This window comes from Rhineura floridana, chromosome 4 (genome assembly GCF_030035675.1).
Source record: "Rhineura floridana isolate rRhiFlo1 chromosome 4, rRhiFlo1.hap2, whole genome shotgun sequence".
NCBI classification, from domain to species: domain Eukaryota; kingdom Metazoa; phylum Chordata; class Lepidosauria; order Squamata; family Rhineuridae; genus Rhineura; species Rhineura floridana.
The window spans coordinates 119,604,859-119,617,217 of record NC_084483.1 but is presented as its reverse complement, the minus strand read 5'-3'; the positions used below and the strand labels follow the sequence as shown (position 1 = coordinate 119,617,217).

At 41.1% G+C, this 12,359-nt stretch overlaps 1 protein-coding gene across 1 annotated transcript in view; it reads right to left on the bottom strand.

Annotated features, from left to right (window-relative positions):
- Nucleotides 1-2,290: 2,290 nt before the first annotated feature.
- Nucleotides 2,291-12,359, bottom strand: part of SCAF8 (SR-related CTD associated factor 8) — a 113,596-nt gene continuing 103,527 nt past the window's right edge. The window contains exon 21 of the mRNA XM_061624199.1: nt 2,291-7,254. The gene's annotated coding sequence lies outside the window, so the exon portion shown is untranslated. The remainder of the gene's footprint in view (nt 7,255-12,359) is intronic.

The window sequence follows — 12,359 nt, the reverse complement described above, 5'->3', positions numbered from 1 at the left end:
TACTCCCGTACCATTGGCCATGCTGGCTGGGGCTGATGGGAGTTGTACTCCAACAACTTCTGGATGGCACCATATTGGCTACTAAAACAAATCCCTGGCACTAAAGCAACATCTAACTTGACTGAAATGGTAATTAATGGCCTCAGTTCTTTTAGCTTTGATCACCAGTTGAAGGAGGGGGAGGGAGCATCTAGCCTAATGCCACTGACTGCTTTTCCCTTTCCTCATCTGCAACAGTTGATCATTAATTTTAATTTAATGTAATAGATTGATACTCTGCTTTTTGAGGAAATCTTCCGCAAAGCAGTTACAATAGTTTAAATACAAATCCATTTAATAACATTTTCAAACACTCAGTAACAATAACAACAATAATCTTAAAAGCACCACCATAAAACAATAATTTAGCCATCCCCCAGATAACTACCCTTATTCATACCACCCCCTGAACTAGAGTTGCCAACGCTTCAGGTTTGGCCTAGAATGATCAGGAATTGAGCAATACCTCCAGGAGAATTGCCAACCTTCCAGGTCTGGCCTGGAGTTGCGGAATTGCACCTTGATCTCCAAGAACCTCGAGGCCAATGTTGAAGATTGACAAACTACCACTGTGGTTTCACACCGGCCTGTAATCTCAAGAGACCTAAGCAGAAGGTGCAGGGGATACAAGGGGACAGAGAGGGAAAAACCATGGAAACTAGTCCTGGGTAAGTGTTGCAAAATGGAGTTAGGAGATGGTAGAGGTGCAGAGACAACCAGGAGCGTCAGAGAGGAGGAGCTGAGTATTCAAGAACAGTTCCCTGTATCTCTCTGTAGCTGAGTGTATTGCAGCTGCCTGCTGGCTGAGCCAGGAGAAGGCCTCTCTTCACTATCCTGGTCAGCCATACGACTTTTCTTTCTTAAATTTAAACAAAAACATTCAAATCATGATAGACTATAATGGTGGTGAAGGACCTTCAGACAGTGGCACAGTAAAAAAAGAGAAAATGTTTGTGTAGTTCTAATGAACATAATGTTTTATGTTCACCGCCCAGAGAGCTATTGCTAGTCGGGCGGTATATAAATTTAATAAATAAATAAAATAAATAAATAATGATGAATGGTGCAAGGAAGATGCATTCAAAATTGGCTTCACAAAGTCGACACAGTTACAGCAGAATGCTTTCTCTGCTATCAAGGGTTTTCACTTAAGTATGAGGAAAGAAAAGCAGTGAGAAGCCACGCTGAAAGCATAAAACACAAGGAATTACCGAAACAACAGAAAGGAATGCCACAAATCTCATCATTTTTTACCAAAAGAGCCTCATCCCCGAAAACTCAGGTGACAATAGTTGAAGTAGGGCAGGTTTACCACAGTATTTCCCACTAGTTAAGTTAAACAAGCCAAAACTGTGCAAACAAAATGCTTCCAATATTGCCTGAATCTGAAATTGCAAAAAAAAGAAAAGAAATAAAAACTTGTGGATGGATAAAAGCAACCAGCATAGCAGACAGTATTTGCTTACTAGAACTTTTGTTTAAGGACTTGGATAATGCACAGGGTTTTTTTTCATTTGGGTCCGATGCCTCCAACGGGACACAGCAAATTCTTCCCCTTAACTATATGTTACTTTTCTGTGACAGAGGGAATTAAGCATAGCTTGCTTGAGTTTTAAAATGACAAGTGAGGCAAGTGAGACATGAATCTCCAATATACTATAGAAAAATGGTCTCAGCACTAGCACTGTGTGTTCTTACGTGGCTGACAATGCCTCTGTAAATTTTGGAAAACACAAGTCAGTGTACTGGAAATTAAAAGTTTAATGACTGATAAAAGTAGGATGCAAATGTCATATAATACACAATTGCCTCAAACATGTGATGAAGGCTTTGAGTTTTGATGGAGAAGCACTTATCCTCAAGGACAGTATACAGTGTCTTTAACTTCTTGACCAAGGAGTCTGTTTTGTCCTTTTTTGAGTTTGTAGAAATAGAATATAAAGATGTGCTTCAGCATGTACCAACAAGGCAGCTGTCATTTCTACATGCTACTGAACACATACTACAATGTTGGCCTGCATTGAGGCACACTTTTTTTGAGGGGGGGAAAGAATGTGTGAAGACTGTGTGGGTAGCGTTCAGTAAGGAAGAACACAACATTTCCATTTTGTTATTTCTTGCATAATCTGATGGTAATCTTTCAAGAAGCTGTGAAGAAACTGGAATATAACAATGTTTAGTGTTTTTTTAAATACTCTTTATTTTAAAGGTTTTTCATTTTTACAGAATGATAACAAAATGACATGCAGAAAGAAAACAGAGGATGCTGAGAGAAGAAAACATACACACACACAAATAATATAAAATAAATAAAATAAATACAAGGAGGTGTGCTCTCTGGCCTCTAAAGGTCTGGTTTTCCAAGTTTGGGTTTAAACAGTAAAGGTGAATGTAGACCGGTATGTAGACAGGTAAAGGCAGCATGTATAAATTCAATCTCAGTTTGAAAAAAACTCTAGGAATTTCCTCAGTCAGAGTTGGCAAAGCTACCTCAAATGCTCTTGAAAAAATATAGTTTTTTTAAAGCCTTCTACTAAAAATGTGAGAGGTAAGAGCCTGCCTAATCTCTACAGGAATTGCATTCCACAATTGTGAAGCCACCACAAAGAAGGCCCTATGCTGCACACCAATCATCTTTACTGGCAGGCACTGAATCAGGCTGTATGAACTACATCTTAAGATACAGATAGGACTTAATGGGTACAGACAATCATTTAAGTAAGTTAGTCCCAAGCCATTTAGGGACCAGAACTGTCAGAATCAGAATGGTCAGAACTGACAGCATCCAGTTTTGCACTCCTAAATATTGGCAACTAGCAGTTAGAACGCATACAGTATAGAGTAATTTTTCTTGAGATCACTGCGTACACACTTGGGATAGCTTGTATCAATATTCCACTCTCTCCAGAAATGTTTTCTAGCCTTCTTCTGCACAAGGAAGATGTTTTCTTGCTCACCTGTTAATTTTACGTGCTTTCAGGCAAGTGATAGAGTGTTTTATTTCAATACGAGCTTCCAGTTCTTTGTAATGGTAGTCAAGTATCACGCTATGTCTGTAGTGCTTATCTATTTAGTCTTGTTTTAACATCTGTCTTAGTATTTTTTATGTTTTAATTTTTTGTTGCTTTATTACTTCGTAGGTCAGGAATGGGAAAGCTGTGGCCCTTCAAATGCTGCTGGACTCCAGCTCATGATAAGTGAACAGAAGGAAAGTTTCCTGAGCCCTCTTTCCCCCTTCAGCCACCTGAAATTACCCCAAAGCCCTCCTGAATAATATGGGATGGGGCATGGGGGGGTTATTGCGGGGGCAGGGAATAATTCAAATTGGGTGTAGGTCTGCCTGGTTATGGGTGATCCCTCACTCAGCTATAAAATTACTAAAAAGATGTACGTGCATGACTACACTTAAAATAAGCATGTTAAATGCTATGTATTGTTATTTGTGTTTGTGTATATATAAGCTCAAGGCAACAACTGGCAGATTTTACTTTATGAAAGTTTGAATATGCCTCGCTTTCCTCCCTGCTAACATGTGGATTATGGCAAACAGTTTTAGCAATAAAATAGCACCAAAGTTGAGCACAAAGTAGCTTGTTCCCATGATGAGCCGGTTATGCCACTGAATTAAATATGGATTGCAATAAAGTCAGCGTTCTGTGCTAAGCAGCCTGGAGTGAGGTCTGTATGTTTTGTACCAGCAACATCAGGTGCCAAGCCTGACTGCATGTTTGCAGTTTTTAATCCTTGCTGTTGAAGCATCATTGGATTTTTGTTTCTGAAGTTCTTGCTGTAACCTTGAAGGCTCATTGGAGTCTAATATCCAAACAATTCTGAATCTACTGGCTGCCTTAATTCACATCAAGTCTAAAATTATGTCAAAACAGATGTTCTTTTTTGGGGGGACGGGGTTGACGGCCCATTAAAGAACTGATCAAATACCGCCCATCTTATTTGAATGTGAACATAATATTGTTCTAATTGTGCAAGTATTGAATTGATTCAACTTGTCAAAGTCAGCTAATACTATGTAGGAAGCTATGCCTGCCTTGCATCAGAATGTCTGAAGTTCCCACAGGACAATGCTGTTTGAAAGCTTGTCATTGAAACTTCAAGAAGGGAGGGATAGAGGGTAGACCCTGTAAATATTCATGCACTTTCACAAAGAGAGGCCTGCCAGATGCTGGTGAAGGAGTGAAGGATTTTGAAAAGCAGATTTATCCAGAGAACAAAAACATCCAACCTATGCCCTCATTAGAATACCATGGGATTTTGAGTCTCCCTCTTTAAAAATGATTTCTTCAACAGATGGAGTCTCCCTTTTGCAGCTCCAGAGAATCACCTCCAGCAGAACAGCTTGAGTTACAGGGTAGGCACAAAAATAAGTAGCACAAATATTTCAGGTATCATATAAATAAATAGCAGTAACATGAAGAATACAATTAGCATGATCCAGAGAAAGTTAAGTGCTCTGAAGTTCCATGGATTAACCACATGCTTAAGCCTCTCTGACTGAAATCAGTCAATAGATTTAAAAGTGCTTAGCTGGATCATGATCTAGGTTGTTTGTTGGAAAGGGATTTCTGTAGTCCTACCAACATGCTTCTACAGTATTTTGTCTCTTCAGGGTGTATTGATACAATACCTAGTATTCCATTCAGTTGTTGGATTCACTTGTTCAATTTGTGAAATTCAACCTCTTTACATCCAAATTTTGTTAGTAATATTGATGGCCAGCACCTGCTTTGTCATTAAGCTACAGCCCTTCCACTCTGGACTAGCTCTATCCACACGGAGTGGCTATTGGGCACTTCTGAATGAGAAGGGCTATAAAAGGCTTCTTGCTTGGGCAGATATTGCCAGAGCAACCATATATTCATGGCTCTGGTTTGTTTCTGTGCCTTCCCCAGTTCTGGCTCCTTTGCCGGGTTCCCTGATTCGGATTCCTGGGTTGATTTCTTAGCTCTGACCTCCTGGCTCCTGAGTCCCAGCTTACTTCTGACAAATAGCCTATAGTTCACACCTGACACTAGAATGTATTTGGCATTTGCTAGTGATGTTCAAACTTTGCACTCTGAACTCTTTCAGTGTTCACTTATCCACTAAGGAACTCCAGTGAATTAAAGGTGATTCTAGGCCATGGTCTAGGGCAGATTTTTGGACTACAACTCCCATCAGCCCCAGCCAGCATTATCTACAGTCAGGGATTATAGGAGTTGTCATCCACAACATCTGGAGAGCACCAGGTTAGCTACCCTGATCTAGAGTACACCGTTCACATAGAGCACTGATTGTCTGTTAAGCTTCACCATTGCTCCAAGTAAACTATTAGCCATCTCAAACATATCCCAAACCTCTCCTGCAGCTATATGCACGTGGGGAAGATGTTCTCTTTTGCAAAAAGCATACAGAGTGCTATGTTGGTCCATTAGAAAAACATCCAAAGTAGGGCAATACCATTATCAGGACAAACAAAAATGCCAGAGAATAGTGAGCAAACATATTCTCAATTTTGTGACATTTTAGTTGGTCCTAATAAACTATTGTCCCACTGTGGATCATGGGAGAAAGTGCCATGTTTTTCTTGCCATGGAAATACAGTGCCGTGTTACTACGATTGTTCTTGCACTTGTCTATTTGTTTTCTGGCCTTAAGATGCTACTGGCCCTGCAAGAGCAGAAGTCAGACAAAGACACACACAGAAACAGATGGAGCCATGAGTGTAGCAAGCACAGCACTGAAAATAAAACAGAAGCAGCACCGGGCTGTTTCTGTGCAGAGTGTGGTAGTCTGGGATGTGCAGGTAAAGTGTGCTCATTGAATGTTCACCAATGCAGAGTTGCAACACACCCTAGTGAGCGTGTTCCAATGTATTGTGCTGTGTGCAGTATGGGAAAGTAAATAAAGTCACACAGTAAGATACAAAAGGCATACTTTACAAGATGAAGGTAATTATAAAGTAATAGAACTGCACATCTAAGCTTTGTTATTATTATTATTTATTCTTACACAAGTCCAAAGCTGTGGTCACCATGCAGGTACAGCATAAGGGGAATGATCTTGCTGAAAGGTTCTGACTAATCAGTTGAGATCATGAAGTACAACATCCCAAGTGATTGGCCCTTTAATTCTGAGAGAACAAAACACAAATAGCAGATAGACAAAAATGACCTTTTCGCATATGGTGTATGACATGTTTTCTTTCTCCCTCTCCCTCAAGTTGATCATTAAACTAAGTCCACATGTTTGAGCCTGAAATGTAGAGTTTTTCTTTGGGTGCTTAATTAGGAATATGAAAACTCTTGCCTGCTGAGTGCATTTTAAAATTAATTGACCCCCCCTCAAACACTTTCATCATCACCTCTCTTTACCACTCAGCCTTCTAGATGTTAACAGAGAGCTGAATGATGAGACTGGCCAAATATTGGCCCTGAGATTTTCATTTCCAGTTCTTCTGAAATGCTGAAGACTTTGGGGCTCATCAACCTGAAAATGTCCAGGTGTTCTCTGGACCTTACAGCCCAACCCCAAGACTTCCTGTGCCAGAAATTCAGTGCTTAGGAAGTGGTGTTCTGATGGATTGCAAAACATGATGTTGCTTTGGCATTACACCTCAGTCAGTGCAAATGTCCAGAACTGAGGGCACCAGTCATAATTCAAAGTCTACACAATGATTGCACATGTAGTTTTACGTCAAATGGAGTCTCCTAAAACACATGTTGACATGTGTAGTCCTGAAAGAAAAGGAAACACCTTTTCCACTGTAGCTTTTTCTTTCTTTCTTGCAATCTGTCCTTCAATTACTGGCACGAGAACAGGTGGGCTTTAGTTTATGATTTATAGTCCAGTGTTTTCTTCTGGTCCTGCAGAAGAGCCTCCCTCTGTATTGGATGCAAAACTGTTCATTTGAGGAGATCATCCTCAGAAAAACAGAAAGAAGGTCTTTAAAAAAAAAACTCATAGAGTTTATTGCTTGCAATTTATAAAATTAAGCCTGCTCCAGACAGGTAATACTGCTAGGTACATTCGTAATCCCTGGTTTTGATTGGAAAGTGTGTATCGACACACAATGCCTCCTCAATATGTAACGCCAGGCTCCTTCTAATACTTCACAACCAAGATCCGATGTGATGCCCACAAGAACACCGAAGTACTTCTCACTGAACTCTGCCGAGCTCAGCACACGGTAAGTTGCCACAACAGCCTTCATCACATTGCCTGTTGACAAAAGGAATAATTACTAATCATCACTGGATGCATGTTTTGACCTTAAAAAACCCAAACTGAAATACAGAGATTCAACATTACAAAAGGAAATATAGAGTGTCCCTAGGTTTTCAGCATATGAATAGGAGCCTTGTGTTTAAGCCCTAGCTAGGTAGCCATAGGTGACCAGGAACTGCTTGAGCAGGCTGGCGGAAGTGGGATGGGGCACTCCATCCTTCCTCTGCGACCAGCAGAGAAACCAGGTTTCTACAGGAGGGGAATCCCCCCCTCCTTGTGCCCAGCAAAGAAAGGGTAGTACAGTAGGATAGGGTTTTTTGTTTTTGTAACTTTCATGGACTTATTTACAAGACTTGTTTAAGGATTGATATTTGTTTCCTGTATGATCTCCAGACTAAATTGAACAATTATCTTTCCTTGTTTACTCTGACTGCTGCATTGCTACACATTTTTTTAAAGTGACACTTCTGAGGGGTTAACTTAAATAGTTTTCAAAAAGCTCTGTTGTTCATACTTTAATTTAGCTAAGAGTAATGGATTGTTATAAAGAAGACCATCATATCAAGAAATATGTTATCAACAGAGCTTGTAAGTGTACCTGTCATCATTGTTCCTACCATCAATTATGCTGATTATGTCACTGCAGACTAATGCCTCACCTGAGTCACCCAGGTATTGAATTAGTTCATTAAACAGCATCTGCAAATATATTTTATATTAAAATAATTGTTTTGTCTTATTTATATAATGAACACAAAATAAATTCACCTTCAACACTGAACAAAAACACGCCACGTATATGTTATCTAGCTTGGAATGAATAACTGGTGGAAAGATGTGCAATGGTAAAGTTACATGTGCCACAAATACTGGGCTTTGAGTAAGGTTATAGCCCTAAGCCACTCAAGAGGGTCCTATTACAGCAATTCAGCACGTTCAAACCTGGTAAGCTAAACTGTACCCATGACAATACTGTACCATGGCACAACTAACACTGGTACATGAGAAACCTGCATGGCAGGCTGGTGGCATTGTGAATGGCAAAATGGCATTAAGGATGGTGAAACAATTCACTTGGAGGCAACAATCCTTGATCAATATGGCTTCTCACCCAGGCATCGCTGCCTATATGTCCAGTTTCATACTCAAACATGGCAGCAGAAACACCAGAAGGTCCTGCTCTGACTGCCCCACAAGAAAATAAAAACTCATGCAGAGCTAATTTTCCTGCATTTTTCTTAGCACAATTTTTATGTGGGGTGTTGGAGCAGGCTTTGGACTTTTGGACCCTACTATGCCTCAAATGTTTAATGTAATCAGGGGCCTATGTGATTGGATATGCATACAAGGAGGTTCCACTCATCCCTATATTCCAATTGGTCATATAATGTGAGCAAGATCTCTATATAACAACTGTACAGATGTAAACTCTGATGTGTGTGTGTGTGTTTGAAACTGAGGTTTGATCCTGTGCAATAGGCATTCTATGGTTTGGTGTAAATGTATCACTTCACTATATGCAAATATATGTGAATACATAATAACCAACATCTTTTACAAAATTTGGTATTGCAGTGTTATTTAAAATAAGTACAAAATGCATTTCATTGAAATTAAGCATGTGTAAACTATGTACACAAAAGCAGCTCACATGCATTAAGATTGCAACATTCCTCTTGACGGAAACTGACAGAAAAGCAAATACACTGGATTTCCACAACTCTTGTCCCATAGCTCTTCCTTGTATTCTATGCATGCTACACCTCAATGTGCATAACATTATATAACTCTGAAAACATATTTAAAAACAACTATTTTTTAAAGAGGATTGAAATAATGAAACCGTTCCACCCCATGTATGTATACTTAGAAAAACTTCATTTCATTTTCTCAAAACATTACTATGTGTCAAGTAGCTTGGTTACTTAAACAAGACTTATGGATGGCTGTCATATGTGGACAGCTGAGGGCGAAAATGTAAATTTTAAGGGTTTGGGTTAGAAGGAAATAGATGAGGAAGTATTTGCTTGTACTGTAGCCCAAACCCTTAAAATGTATTAAAGTTTAAGCTATGACTACCTTTCATAAGGAGATTGTGATCAGGGAAGGAGCTAAAAAAAAATTTAAAACATTAGTACTCAGACACAAAAGACTTGAGTACCATTAAATTCCAAAGAGTAGAGGTGGTAAAGTTGTTTCTTGACTGTTTCACTTCAGTTTCCAGGAGGGATTCTTCAAACAAACACAAAAATCAATTCCCTGCACATAGGGAACTAGATATCAGGGATAAGAATCTCAGTATCCTTCTTCCAGACATGTTAACTTTATATATGCAGGGAGTTTTTCTTGTTTACAATAGTGGCTCAACTATGTGAGCCCCTATTATAAACTGTACAGTCAGCTCACATGTTTATTGCTTCATCTGTGCTGCTCCTGAATGGTACATTAATGCTGTGGGAGATTATTGTAGGCGTTCACCCCATGTTGCTACTGTAGTGTTGAAAGGGCCACAACTATGTGGGTAGTCTTTCCTATGGAATTGTCACTTGCTGGGAGGGGAAAGATGTCAGTTCTGTCGAACTGATGGTTGCTGTCCCCGCAAGAAGATTGTGGGATGTAACCTTTGAAAATCACCCCCTTTAATGTTTCTATAAAGCACACCTCTGATTTAAAGTTCACTTTTTTGCCATTTTTAATTCCTTTCCAGCAGTAACTTGTTTGTTCAAGGCAGTCACAGCTCAGGTTATCATAATGTGAAGAATTTTACTTTGGTTAGAAGTAAATATGGGGACACAATGTGGCATCCTCATAGAAGAGACATGGGGAAGCCCTATTGAGTCACAACTAGAGAGGCTGTGCCTTTAGGTACCTCTGCTCCCATAGCCATGTGGCTGCTTCCAGCTTCCCATGAGCTCAGGCCAACCGTCTGCAGCTTGGAGCTTGCTATACTCATGTAGGCTCATATAGGCTCCCTATGTGACTTAGAACCCTGAACAATGGAGTTCTAATTTATGAGGGAAATATATGTAAGAACATAAGGAGAGTCTGCTGGATCAGGCCCAATGGCCCATCTAGTCCAGCATCCTATTTTCACAGTGCCAACCAGATGCCCATGGGAAGTCCACAAGCAGGACCTAAGCACAAAAACAGTCTGTCTGTCCCCCCACGGTTTCCAGAAACTGGTATTCAGAAGCATACTGCCTCCAACTGTGACAGCCAGGGCTGTGGAGTCGGTATGCCAGACCTTCGACTCCAACTCTATTTTTCTACTGTCCGACTCCAACTCTGACTCCGACTCCTTCATAAATGGCAAATGTATATTAACTAGTAATAACACATTTACTGTAGTAAAATGGTATCACAAGGCATTTCATCACCACCACGTGAATCCAGAGCTTGGAAAAGTTACTTTTTTGAACTACAACTCCCACGAGCCCAATCCGACTCCACCCAAAATTGCTCCCGACTCCGACTCCGACTCCACGACTCCGACTCCACAGCCCTGGTGACAGCAGAGCATAGCCACTATGGCTAGTAGCCTTTGATACCGTTACCCTCCATAAGTGTGTCTAATCCTCTTTTAAAGCAGGCCAATTTGGTGGCCATCACTGCCTCCTCTAGGAGTGAGTTCCACAGCTTAACTATGCGCTGTGTGGAAAAATACTTTTATCTATCCTGAATCTTCCAGCATTCAGCTTCACTGGATGTCCATGGGTTCTAGTATTATGAAAAAGGGATAAAAACTTCTATCCGTTCTCTCCATGCCATGCATAATTTTATAAACTCTGCCACCTTTTTGATTTTAAGTGTCAGCAGTCTGGTTCTATCCCAGTTCAAGTGGAGCCTGTCCCTTTTGTACAGGACCGGCTTGTCCTGAAACGTTCCCCAGTATCTAAAAAATTCAAAACCCCTCCTCCTGACACCATTGTCTCATCCATGCATTGAGACTACAAACCTGTGCCCGTCTAGCTGGCCCTGCTTGTGGAATTGGTAGCATTTCAGAGAAAGCTACCTTGGAGGTCCTGGCTTTCAGCATCCTATGTAGCAACCTAAATTTTGCTTCCAGGACCTCATGACTGCATTTCCTCATCTAATTGGTGCCAATGTGCTCCACGACCACTGATTCCTCCCCAACACGATCTATAAAGCTATCTAGGTGATGGGTGACCTTCGTGACCTTCACGCTCAGCAGGCAAATCATCTTGCAGTCTGCACACCCATCACATGCCCCACTATCTCTATTCCTAATGATAGAATCCTCCCCTACCAGGATCCCTCCATCCCACGGAGAAGTATCCTTGGCATGACAGGCTATCTGCTCATCCCCCAAGGAATGGGTTTCTTCTAAGGGATCATTTCCCTCTTCCTCAGGGTGACACTCTCCTTCCCCGAGGCCCTCACTCTCCATGATAGGAGGAGAGCTATCATCCTGGGAATGGGACACAGCTATAACATCCCTGAAGGCCTCATCCATAAACCTCTCAGCCTCTCTCAGCTTCTCCAGGTCAGTCACCTTGGCCTCAAGGAAACGAACTAGTTCCCAGACAGCTAGGAGCTCATTGCACCGAGGGCACACCCACGACTTCCGTCCAACAGGCAGAGAGTTGTAAATGTTACAGACAGTGCAAAATACTGGGAAGCCCCCACACCCCAGCTGGCTTCCTACTTGCGTAATTGTTTTTGTAATTTGAGTTAATTTGTTGAAACCTTAGGCTTAGTGTAGCTCAAGGGACAGACAGGCAGAGTGGTGTGCCCTGGCCTCCTCGCCCTGCTGCCAAACTTGCTCTGCTGCTTAACTTGCCTTGATGCTTTGTCAGTTGGGGCTGAGACACTTCCCTTTAGCTCATGGAGCAGGCTCCCTCGCTAACCTGTTCTAAATGTATATGTGTACATAAGTACAGCAGGCTCTGTGCTGCAGATGTTCGCTCCGGGCATGTGGGAAGTAGGAAGGAGCCACTCAACAATAGGGTGGTGCAAAAGGTGGGGACTGCAGCTCCTTCATACTTGTGTTGCCCCTTCACATGAATAAAATGAATGCAGCTCAAGTAGTGATTAATCACTGCTGTGCTCTGTTTCGGAATGACATGAAAAGCTATTTT